Below are 12,648 nucleotides of genomic sequence, written 5' to 3' on the forward strand. Positions count from 1 at the left end.
ACAAAGGAAAAAAGGGAAATTCCTCACCCCCTACTGCCACCCCCCATGGGCGGGAAAGTTTACGCGGAAAGAAACGACACACGTGAAAGAGGGCATCGACGTGGCAATAATTATTTGTCGTGTGTCCAGCAAAGCCTTGCTATCGAAACACCTCCGCCAAACGCGACCAGCTTAGCCACATGTCCCACGTCTTTGCGGTGTACATTTCTTTACTGTGTATTTTTCGATCTCTATGCCATGCATATTTCTTTGTCGTGTGTTTTCATGAAAATGTGATGCGTACAGTTTCTTTGCCGTGTGTTTTTTCACCATGGCCATGATCTATTCTTTGCCCTGTGTTTCTGTGACACAGGCGAACCCGGCGAAACACAGCACCGCCAGATTTTCGGGTACTGAGCGTGCTAGTGGTCGTACACATACAAACTAGTACAACGGCAACTACCTTTTTCGAGTTGTAACGGCAAAACTATCAAACGAACATGACTTAAACTCAACATCATGATTAGGGGTAGTATATAGTCTGGATTATTTCCAAGAGGCAAGGTGCTCATCTGAAGTAAAAATCGGTTTTCCATATTATACTAGTATGTTTCTTGGGAAGATCTGAAGGGATTTTTTTGTCCGAGTTGAGAACGTATAGTACGACTCCTTCCGTAATCAATACATAAATGTGTGCCCGATGTATCAACAGGAACGTGAATCAATCGCTCGCAATGGCAGAACCTTACGCGAGTCCACGCTGGTCAGGCCTCTCCATCGATCTCCTGATCCACGTCGTTCACCTCCTCGAGCTCCCGGAAGCTCTCGCCTTCCGCGCCGTCTGCCCGTTATGGCGCTCTGCCTCCACGGCCGCCGCCGGCGTCCCCCGCACTCGCCAAACGCCATGGCTCGTGTCCTTGGTGACGGACCCACTTCCCAGAGACAAGCAGAGTCGGGATCCAAGCGTTTCTTCCCAGTTCCTTAACATGCTGGACAAGAAAACCTACCAGGTCAGCTTCCCCCAGGGCAAGGGCAAGGCCGTGGCCTTGTGCGGTGCCTCCCAAGGCTGGCTGGTCGTGGCCAACGAGCTCTCCGACCTCATCCTCTACGACCCCTTCGCCATGACCACCATCCCGCTGCCGCCCATCACCGGCTTCTCCAAGTGCATCCAGGGGGTCTACGCCGACGGCGGGAAGAACCTCGAGGGCTACCGCTATCTCTTTTACGGTGCCGGCGACGCTACTCACAACGTGGTGTCTCCCGGCATGGCCTTCTATACGACAATCTCGTGCTGTCCGGCTCCCCGTCCGCTGCGGCCGGCGCCATCGCTCTGGTCGTCCACACATCCGGCAAGCAGCTCTCTTTCGCGAGGGTCGGATCCGGAGCAGGCAGCAGCCGGAGTCCTTCTTGGCCGCTGCTTACTTCTATCGTCCAAAGCGATGATCCTGACAGCTTCGCCGATATTGTCCACCACTCCCGTGCTGGCACCAGGTTCTACGCCCTCACGATCAAAGGGCTACTCCTGTCATTCACCTTTTCCCGCGGACGGAACAAACACAAGAGGGAAGTGATCATCGCCAAGGACGACGACCAGGATGTCGTCACCAGGTACCTGGTCTCGGCTCCCTGGGCACATCTTCTGCAGATACGCGTCATCCTCGACAAGGACCGGAAGAACGGCGTCACGGTCAATGTAGACAGGGTAGACCTGAAAAGTCGCACACTGGTCGGACTAGCCCCCACCGAGGCTCTACGGGGATACGCGGTGTTCCTCGGACAGAATAGCCCGGGCGTTTTATCCACCGACACATTCCCGAAGATGAGACCAGACTGTATATACTTCACAACTCCACGGCTCAGGAACGAAATCTCCTACGAAAACCGCTACAACCGATGGAGGAGCGGCGTAAAGGTTTACGACTTGAAAAAACAGACCTTGGAGCCTGAGTTCCCGTGGAGGGGTGAGAGTTACGGACCAGCCTCTAATCCGCTCGAGGTCTGGTTTACGCCGAGCCAGCGGCCATACTCGACATTCAGTGCATCGCTTCCTTCTCTCGACGACTCGCATTAGACCTATAATCATTTCATGGCCATCTTGTTCATGGTTGTCGTCATTTTCATGAGAAAAAAAGATGGCCACAAGTTGACGCTTCCTACTGCTGGATCTTGGATCATTTCTCATGTTTGTTTGTTTTACTTTTCAAGTATGCATGAGACCTTTGTATTACTGCATAATAAGAATGTATTCCTGGTCATGCCTACCTCAATTCTACTCAAAAAATGATGGAATTTTTGTGTTCTTGTGAACATGCCTTCCTTGCTTATTATCTAAGACGATCCAGCCGCCTGTTAACTAGTGAGAATGTAATTGCAATGCACGTACAAGTTGTACCGTGAGCTTAGATAAAGAAATGTAGAAAAAAATAGTGGGCACAAGTTTTTGTGTGTGTGTGTGTGTGTTCGTCAAGTTTTTGATGCGATGAATCCGTGTGCGAGATGTATATCCATTATCTACACAAACCAAAGCATGTTCACGAGATGTATCCGAGAAAACCTACTTAAAAAAAAATTAGAGCAAAAAACCTAACGTTGTGGTTGCACTGCATACAATGAAACTAACAAGAACATGTATCTTTGCTCAAAAAGAGGGCAATCGGGGACATGGCGTTTTGGCTATCTACACCTATTAAGAAAAATAAATTTAAATCAATTTCAAAATGTCATAAAAATTCAAATAAAATTATTCGGTGTGCATCGGGACATCCTATGTTAGAGCACAAAAGTTTTGCAGGAAAAAACCATTTTACGTGGCCTATGTAAAAAGATAAATAAATGTCTCGTAGTAAACTTTTTTAGAGAAAAAAATTGATTTTTTTGCAAATGCCACATAAATTAATATTTTTTCTCACATTTTGTGTGCATGCATAGAACATGTGAAAGTACACCATGATTTTTTTTCTGAAATTTTTCGACATTTTAAAATATGTTCTTTCGATAATAGGTGCATCTACACCTATGAGCCAAAGTGGATTTCAGGGCAATCGGTCATTTTGCCAGTTGTTGCAGGAGCGAATCAATGGCATGGTTAGATTATGTCTGCTCATAGAAATCGACCTTACAAGTTTTTGTTTTGTTTTGTTTAGGATGGCTTCAAAACTCAGTAGTAATGACATATAATATGACTCATAACGCATTGCACTGCCCCAAACGATACTTTTCCTGACAGGCTGTTGAATTCGTGAAGGCCCCGCGCTGTAGGTTAGGAACGTTTTTTTTTTTTGAGAGAAAACGACACTTTATTGATCATAATAAATCATTACACAAAGTCTACCGTATACAATTCGAGGCAAAGTTTCTGAAAACAGTAGAAGAGAAACGCTCCGTGAAGCGAGCTAAAATGTGTGCCGCCTCATTAAACTAACGATGAACATGGCTAAATGAGATGTCACAAAAATTATTTGCGAGAGCCTTGATGTCTTAGATCACGACTCCAACTAGACTACGATCTGTCATCCCTGAATTGATGTGTTGGATCACAGAAAGTCAGTCCGAGACTACCACTAGCTTCCGGAAGCCCTCTTTATCAGCAAGGGACATAGCGCGGCACACTGCCAACGCTTCTGCCATTTCTGGCGCCGTGACTTCCTCTCGGAGCTCGTTGTCGCAGGGTCTAGAGAATAACCTCCAGGAATATGTTGTACTACCAGGAGCATATATCCTCGTTCGTGACAGGGCACATCGATCCATGTCAGGAACTTCTAGACCCACTGTCACGAAGCTCCACGTACACCATCAGGAACATGAAATTGAGGCGCGGTATTCGATTTTGCGGGTTCGTTCTCTCGCGGGAAAAAATGCGCCATTTTTTTTTGCTATTTGGCATGTGTCACGGCTTGTCTTGATGTTGATGGGGCCACCGTCAGGAGATCATGGGGTATACGAAGATGAGAGAAGGTTTAGCAATTCTAGCCAAACTGTGCTTTAGTAGGATTGCTATAATAAAAACGAGCCCCCGCGTCGCCTAGCTCTGGGCGACACGGGGAGCGACCCCGGCCGCCGGCGCTCAGACTCCCCTCACCTCGTCTCCTCCTCCTTCGCCGCCGCCGGAGGACCGCCGGGCGAAGCCCAGGCAGCGACGGCGGCGGCGGGGGCCTTCTCCTTCGCGCGGTGGTGGCGTTTGCTCCTCTGGCGGCGGCGACTTGGTTCCCGGCGACGTTCGGCGGCGAGGCGCTGCGGAGCTCGACGGTGCGCGCGCCATGGCGTCGGCTGGTGGGTGGCGCGGCCTCCCTGCGGTGGAGGCGCCCCCGTTGCCATGGCTGTGAGCTCCAGCCCGCTAAGCCCATTTGGGCCTATGCGGGCCTGTAGATCTGAGCTATGGTGGTGGGCTGGTGCGGTGGCGCCTTCGGCGTCGGTTGCTGGGCTCCGTGGTGGTGCCAGCGGCCGGCCAGGCGATGGCGGGCTGGGATCTCGTCGGCGGTCGTCGTCGTGGCCGTCCGTCCTCCAGTGCCGGTGGTGGACGGAGTTGTTGCTCCGGTTGCGGCGGTGTGCCTCTTGCCCCGATCTGACCATCTCGGTCTCGGTCCGGCGAGCGGTGGCTGCTGCGGTGGCTTTTGGTGTGTTTCGCCCTTCTCCGTCGACCCCTAGTTGCCTCCTGCTACGGTGGTTCAGGTCGGCATTTGGCGCGTCCCCATCTTGCCGTTGGGCGGTCTTTGGCCCGGGTGAAAACCCAGCTCGGTTCTTCCGTTGCGGACCACGGTGACACCTGTGGGTGCCATCTCCCTCCTTGGAGGCATGGTTTTGGGTCCTAACCTGCTACGGTGGTTCAGGTCGGCATTTGGCGCGTCCCCATCTTGCCGTTGGGCGGTCTTTGGCCCGGGTGAAAACCCTGCTCGGTTCTTCCGTTGCGGACCACGGTGACACCTGTGGGTGCCATCTCCCTCCTTGGAGGCATGGTTTTGGGTCCTAACCGTTTCTACCCTCGACGCCAGGGGAAACCCTAGGTCTGACTTGCCGGACCGGGCAGCGGCGGCGCAGCAGCGTCGTCCCCTTCTTGAAGGCGCTGTTTTGGCTGCGAGGTGCGAGGGATGGCTCTCGGTGATGGTAGCCTCGCTGGTGTCTTCTACTGCTCTAGGTGTGAGTCTCTGGAGCGCAATGTACGCCATCGCCAACGCGCTTGTCGACCCATTCCCAAGTTTTGGCCACACCCTAGGCGTATGATGTGGTACGTTGGTCTGGGCAGCTTGGGAAGTTGGTCGTGTTGTTGGAGTTGGTTGTGACGCGGTTTGGAGACTCTATGCCCCGCCGCCTCCCCATTCTTGGGTTGAGGTTGGGCAAGGTGTGCTTGGGCGTCGGTGTTGTAGGAGTGTGTTGTAAGCCAAAAGGCATGTGTGCTGTTGTAGCCATTCTTGACGTTTCTTGTCAGCTTAATACAATGACGCGCACACTGTTGCGGGTTCTCAAAAAAGGATTGCTATAATAGCAACCCAAAACAGGACCCACATGTAAGTTTGTTACACTTTTTTCCTCTTCTTTTTTCTTCTCCCTTCTTCCTTTTCTTTTTCCTCTTCCTCTGCTGCAAGGCGTTTGCAGGACATGGTGCACTACGGTCGACCTGCTGCTCCCAAGTCCCAAGACGTGTGACGGCAGCCGACCAGCTGGACCACCGCCAGCCAAAGCACCGCGCTCGACGGCTCGGCGGCGGCCACCACGAGCGTCCCGCGCAGGCGCGCACGAACATGGCAGAGATGCATCGGGCTGCCGCGGGAGGGCGTGGAGGCGGGCAAGGACGTTGTGGGAGGGGTGAGATGGTGCGGGGTCGACAGATCTGGCGGCGCCGGCAGGATTCGGCCGGAATCGAGCTCTGGCGGCGCGGCTGGAATCAAGCTCGGGCTGAAAGCGCGCAGGCAGGACGGCGGCCGTTGTGCCACGGCGGCGGCGAACGAGGCGGTGCAGCGCCAGCGACGTGCAGGAGAAACTCTCCTGAACTTTCAAGAAGTGGTAGTTGGCCCTCCTGCGTGCGTCTTGCCACTTATACGAAGTGCCTCTTGCCTTTGCAAATATAGCAAGTGTAGGTGCAAATATAGCAAGCTTGCTAAATTTTTGTGTGGGGAGACCACTTATACACATGCTCTTGGAGCACCGTTTCTAGATCAAATTGCTATATTTTCAGTTTTTACTAATCCTAGCTAACTCTAGCAGATCCCGCATACCCGGCCTGCATCGCCCTATGCAGGCCGGTATGCCGGTTTTAGGTCTTTTTTTGACCCCGAGCAAATACCGCATATCGGGGCCGGCCCAAAAAAGCGATGCAGGCCCCCGCTCTCGGCCGCCGAAAACCCAGATATATGGCGGCCGAGAGGCCGTTTGCAGGTTGACCTGCGTCCCATTTTCCCCTTCTTCCTCTCCATCTCCGCCGCCCACCTTCCACCTCCCGCGCGAGCACTCCGGCAACCCCTCCGCTCCCTCGTCGCCTCCCTCTCCAGATCCGGCCAAGATGGTGTCCCGGCGGACCCCCGGCGGCGGCGGCAGGACTCCAGCGCGGGGAGAGCGCGGGGAGAGCTCGCCATGACCCCCTCTCTCAATCTCTGAGTCTTTTCTTTATCCTCTCCTAAGCTTCTTTCTATCCATAGTCTCTGGCCATGACCCCCTCTCTCAATCTCCGAGTCTCTCTCTCTCTCTCTCCCTGTCATTTGATTTTCTACTGGACTTTAATCTTCTGTTTGAACGTTATCAGAAAACTCCTTGCTTTAGGTCTCTCAAAAAGTCATTAAAGACAAAATGCTAACATTTCACTAAAAAATACTCCAGATAACAACACTACCATTTCCTCCAAATAAACAAAGCGTCTGATGTGCATGCCTCTTTCATATGCCCGATTTTGCCGTACACAACACATAACATACTATTTCAGAACATAAATAATAGTAGATGGGTGGTAATTGTTGGATAATCCAAAATACCTGATAAAATTAGATAACCATATCATTCCTCAGGTAGTAGAATTTCTTACCTAGCCCTCATAAACAAACATCATCCCTTCCCATCCATCGTCTGAGAAGATTAAAGACTCTTGACCCAAAAGAGCAAATAAAGAGCAATGCCAACTTGTAAAAGAGAGACATATCGTAATTGAAGCACATAGTGACACCTTGAATAATCTAGAATTTCATGCTAGGTACAACTAAGTTAGAAAACCCTACATTAGAATCCTCTATTGGGATATTTGGTGGGCTCGTACATCACAAAACCATCTATCAAAATATTTAAAAAAACTAAAATATACACAAGCGTATCGACACACTATATTCCATGGAGTGTTGCAAACATTTTTAGATGAATGCAATTTAAATAACTTTATGGATGATCATAAATTTAACATATTTTTCAAGACTAAATATATCTCCAATTTAGCATTATTTGTAACCAAGAAAGTTTCAACTGGATGATAGTGAAATTCTATTTATGATATTATGTAAGGTTAGTCTTCTTAGATAAAACAGAAAAATAGTAGTTAAGATTTTATCCATAGAAAATATTTTATTTGTGGTGGTAAAACTATCTATATAAAAAGTAAAAATGTTTAGTATAAATAGTTGACCAGCATCCCATCTCTCGCGATTGAAAAAGCCACTCCAATCTAACCCATATGTTAGGGATCCTAAGAATTATTTTGGCAAATGGCATCAGCCGCGGTTAAGGTTTGCCGCACCAAAGCTTCGTCCCATGTCCTGGTTTGTAAAGGAATAATTGTGCCCAACGAAAAGACCCACGTTAAATAAAATAAGTCCAGGAAAACAAGGGAGAAAGCCCGCTAACTCCACCCAACCGCAAGGCAATGTCTAGTAGCGGCTAGCGAGGCCTGACACCAAGGAGAACAAAGAAAAAGACTGAAGCACTTTCCCCGGTCTAGAATATTTTTTTAAAAAAAATAATTCTAGAATATTTGCTCTACCTGAAGCCCAACCCAAGATGTGTCCCTCTAGATCGGTTGTCGGCGACGTAGCGGTGTTCTCATCGCCGATGAAGCCGCCAGGAAGCGGTAGCGGAAGTTTGGATCAGCTGGAGACCCTCAAATGGGGTGGCGCTAGTGAATTTATCTATGCTAGAGCTTGCGGCTCCACCTCGCGTAGTCGTGGTTGGCGGTAGGCTTCATTTGAAAATCATTTGAAGACGGAGCATAGTGTTACTTCCTGTGATCCTGTTGTTGCTCAAACGGTATTTGAACACAAAGTCATCGTGGGCCTGTGGGGCACCCTAATTGTCATCTCTAGTATTGGATCCCGTCTTCCAGCGATCTTCAGCTTCGTTGCGCAGTCTCGCGGCCACACGAGCGTACGGTAGTAGCTGTGCAATGCCACGACCTGACCATCTTGGACGAGGGCGACATAGATTCACGTTCAGCGACCGAGCCTACGGCCAACCACGACTACGCGAGGTGGAGCCGCAAGCTCTAGCAAAGATAAATTCACTAGCGCGGCCCCATTTGATGGTCTCCAGTAGATCCAAACCTCCGCTGCACCGCTTCCTGGCGGCTTCATTGGTGATGAGAAAAACGCTGCATCACCGACAACCGATGTAGAGGGACACAGCTCGGGTTGGGCTTCGGGTAGAGCAAATATTCTAGAATTATTTTTTAAAAGAAATATTCTAGACCGGGGAAAATGCTTCAGGCTTTTCTTTGTTCTCATTGGTGTCAGGCCTCGCTGGCCGCTGCTAGACATTGCCTTGCGGTTGGGTGGAGTTAGCGGGCTTTCTCCCTTGTTTTCCTGGACTTATTTTATTTAACGTGGGTCTTTTCGTTGGGCACGATTATTCATTTACAAACCAGGACACGGGACGAAGCTTTGGTGCGTCAAACCTTAACCGCGACTGATGCCATTTGCCAACATAACTCTTAGGATCCCTATCCTTGAACACTAAGAGAGGGTCACTTGGCCTGTCACTCCGGTGAAAAGAGACAATTTTCAGTGAAATCTGCGTACCGTGTACATGCAGTATCAGCGAATGATTCAAGACAAGCTGGCTCATCTGAGGGTGTCTGTAGCAGCAGATGGAGGCCAGCGTGTGGCGGCGGCTATGGAAAATTGAGTGACTGTTTCCAAAAGAACATGAGTGCACGCCCTGCCAAGTTCAAAGGCCCATAGCTTCTTCAGTTCTTCTGGGGGTCGTGCCAGCCTCCCTGAAGTATTTTGTCTGCAATCGTTTGTTGGAACACAATATTTTCTCATGAAGAAAGTGTGGCGTCTTGTCCTTCGTGGTGACATCCGTGTACGACTAGTCCAATGCAACTCATCGCTTAGAGTTCATGCACGAGGGGCTCAACTTTCCATATGAAAACATAACGAAGCTGGTGTGCTGGTGGAGGGAATGGCATAAATCCAACCGTGGAGAAAAGTGACCGTCAAGGGAGGAATTCAGTTTCACCATTTGCAGGTACACTGCTGAATCCTGAATGGGCCGAATTTCGAAGGAGGAAGCCCAGAACTGAAAGATGGCAAACCAACAAAGATGGACTGGATACGTGGATGGCTTCGTGGGAAGCATGTGGTACATTTCATCCAGACACAGGTTTTCGATAAAAGAAATATATTAATATCGATAAATATTAATTACACCCAGTCCTCTACAACAACACAATACCTTAATGATAGTACGGATGCACACATCCAAATAAAAAAATAAAACTAAGAAATAAAAAGTTCTGTTACGATATTCCAGCCCTAGCAGTAACAACACATCCACCACCAAGACAACACCTGAATTTCAGACTTTTCAAAAGCGACGCCTTCAAGAAGGGAATAGTATATAAGCGTCATATGTCGCCTGATCAAAAGACCTTAGCTTTTCACCCTGAAGATAGTTCCCGCTCTTAAAACAATGCCAACAAGGTTATTGTCAGGCACAATGACTTAAGGCCAGACCTTGGATTTTCATCCTGAGTGGTAACACTCTAAACTTCACTTGTGCTGCCGCTCCCACTTGCATACTGCTGCGGAGCCTAGAATACCAAGCAATTCCCTCAACATTGAAGAGACTCGAACCTCCATGCTAGTCCTCCTATCCGGCCTTTCATGATATTCTCCGCCTTTGATTTCACCATGGAATAGAATATCATCTGATGGCAACACAGAGTAGAGCTTCGCGCTGCTCCCTCGCGAACCAAACGGTCGTAATAAAAGCATGGGTGCGCACGATCGAATACCACCCGATCCAACTCCAGGTGTAACGTGCACTGCTACATTCACCGGCGGAGCATTCCGGAACTCGACACTCCAGCCAAATCCAGTAGGACATGCATCAAGCAGATCTTCGTCTTGGCGCGAGAGGAACAATAGGACCGCCGAGGCTGAGCCACCACGCAACTGGACATCCTCCCGCCGTCACACCGAAACCAGCAGAACAAACGACCCTAGGATGCGGGCGGGAGCCAGCAGGCTGAAAGTTCAATGTCGGTAACCTAGAGGGGGGATGGTGAATAGGTTCTACAAAATTTTCCTTAACTTGTTTGCAATTTTAGTCTATGGGGATAAATAATGTGGCCTAATGCAAACTAAGTGGAGCACCCTATATGACAAAATACATGTATAAAGAACTTCAAGCTCGATGGCTATCACAAAATAAATAAGTGAAAAGAAATAACCGAAGCATGCGGAGACGACGATGTATCCTGATGTTCACTTCTTTGAGCGGAAACTAGTCACCGTTGGAGAGGTGCGGTTACCACGAAGGACACCGAACTTCACGAAGGCTCACCTTCTTCTCTGTGAGATCCATCCACGAAGTAGGAGCTCTTTCCACTATGTGGAGACCTTAGGGAGGCCTTCGATCCCGTACAAACTTTCCGGCTCGATCACAAGTTGATCGCTACTAGCAACTGCTACCGCCTAGGAGTCCTCAACCTCCAAGAGTAACAAGATCGGAGAGGGAAACTTAAATCGATGGCTCAAATCGAAATATGTGTGGTTGAACGAGAGAGGATGATAAAATCTTCAAGATGCACGGATCAACTCTCAAATCGTCGGAGGAATCACAAGGGATCAAGGATTTGAGTTGGAGAGTAGAGATAAAGTTCTTTAGACCTTCACAAATTGAATCTAGATCAAAAGAAATAGTAAAGGTGAGGAAAAAATAGGATCAAGCATTTCCTTATATAGGCAAAATAGCTGTTACTGTGTAAAAAACATGCATAAAAAAGATTTGGCCGGTATAACCGGTCATGGGCCAGTTATACCAGCACAGAGGAAAACAAAACAGAAAGAGCAACCGGTACAACCAGCCGGTTATACCAGCCCGAGAAGCAGCAGGCAACGCGTGAGAATCGCGGGGGCACGAGCGGGAGAGGGTCCAAGCAACAGGAGCCAGCTGGGCACCCGAAGCGCAGGGGAATGGTGGGAGCGTGGCCGTGTAGTCCACGTGCGTGGACCTAGGTACAACCAGATGGTGTACTAGGTTCTCGGACAAAATTTTGAGTTCCTTTATGTTCGTGGATATTTTGAACAAAAAGATTCTGAAATTCTGTAACTTCATAGATTGAGTGCCGCTAGTCAAGATGTGGTTTCCTCCCAGGCTTGCATCAAGGAGAAGGTTAAGGAGGAGTGCGATAGGTGGAAGCTCGCGAAACTCTTTCGGTCTTTCATAGTTGCTTTTTTGTTTTCCCAGAACCGGTAGTTACACCGTGGCAGTTAGGAGAGTAGGCGAGTGGTGAGGACCTGCCACCTCTAGTTGGTAGCCCTTCTTTACCTGTTGGCAACCTTTCTATGTGATTGATACATCTCTCCATGATGTATTCTCGAAAAAAATGATGTGCCCCGGATAGAATTATGGTGGATCCCCCATCCCCACGCACAGAGAAACAGGCCCAACGGCACGGCACAAAGCCTGACGCACCGACGTGGATCATGCTCCTCGGCGAGAAGCTACTGGCGCACGACCATGGCAATACAGGTGCAGACTATAGCGTGTAAGAGAACACAGAATCTCCGAACACGTGGTTAAAATGCAAGCAGCCACCCACAGGTTTCCTTCAGAATAGCGAGAGCTGAAATTTAGCAATTGCCAACTTTAGAAGGTGTATTTCGTACGCATTGGCTTGCTACGCTTTGCACGTGTATCTTCATTGGCGAATCTCTCCGGCTAAGCATTATTCGCTGTAGCTAGGCACTTCAGCATCTGGGGTAGAACGAGCTGTCGGCGTACGAGCGTGAGCCGTCTTTTGCCGGATGGATCGCTGACGCCTATCAGCGTTCGATCTGACTTAATTAGTACTTCCTTTCGTGCGGAGTAAATTACAGAAAACTACCACATTTCGGGCTAGGTTAACAAGTCAGTACCAACTTTGCTAATTTTTGCAAAAACGTACCACTTCTGAGGCGAGGGGTTACAGATTGCACAAATGGGCAGTTGATCGCATTCTAACAGGGGCGGACCCACTGTCAGGCGTCACGCCGGCAGACGACCGTTGATCATCCGTTTGCTACTCAACATTCCGACTGGTTAAGATCGAACATGGTCAACCTGCTAGCCTACAGAACTTGACTTTGGTGTCTTGGCTTGGTGTGGTGCTCATCTAGGTTGCCTGGATACGGCGATATGGATACCGCGATACGCCGATACGTCGATTTTCCAAAAACACTGATTCGGGGATACGTTTGTATACATATAATTATTAAT

The sequence above is a fragment of the Lolium rigidum genome, chromosome 1 (assembly GCF_022539505.1).
Source record: "Lolium rigidum isolate FL_2022 chromosome 1, APGP_CSIRO_Lrig_0.1, whole genome shotgun sequence".
NCBI classification, from domain to species: domain Eukaryota; kingdom Viridiplantae; phylum Streptophyta; class Magnoliopsida; order Poales; family Poaceae; genus Lolium; species Lolium rigidum.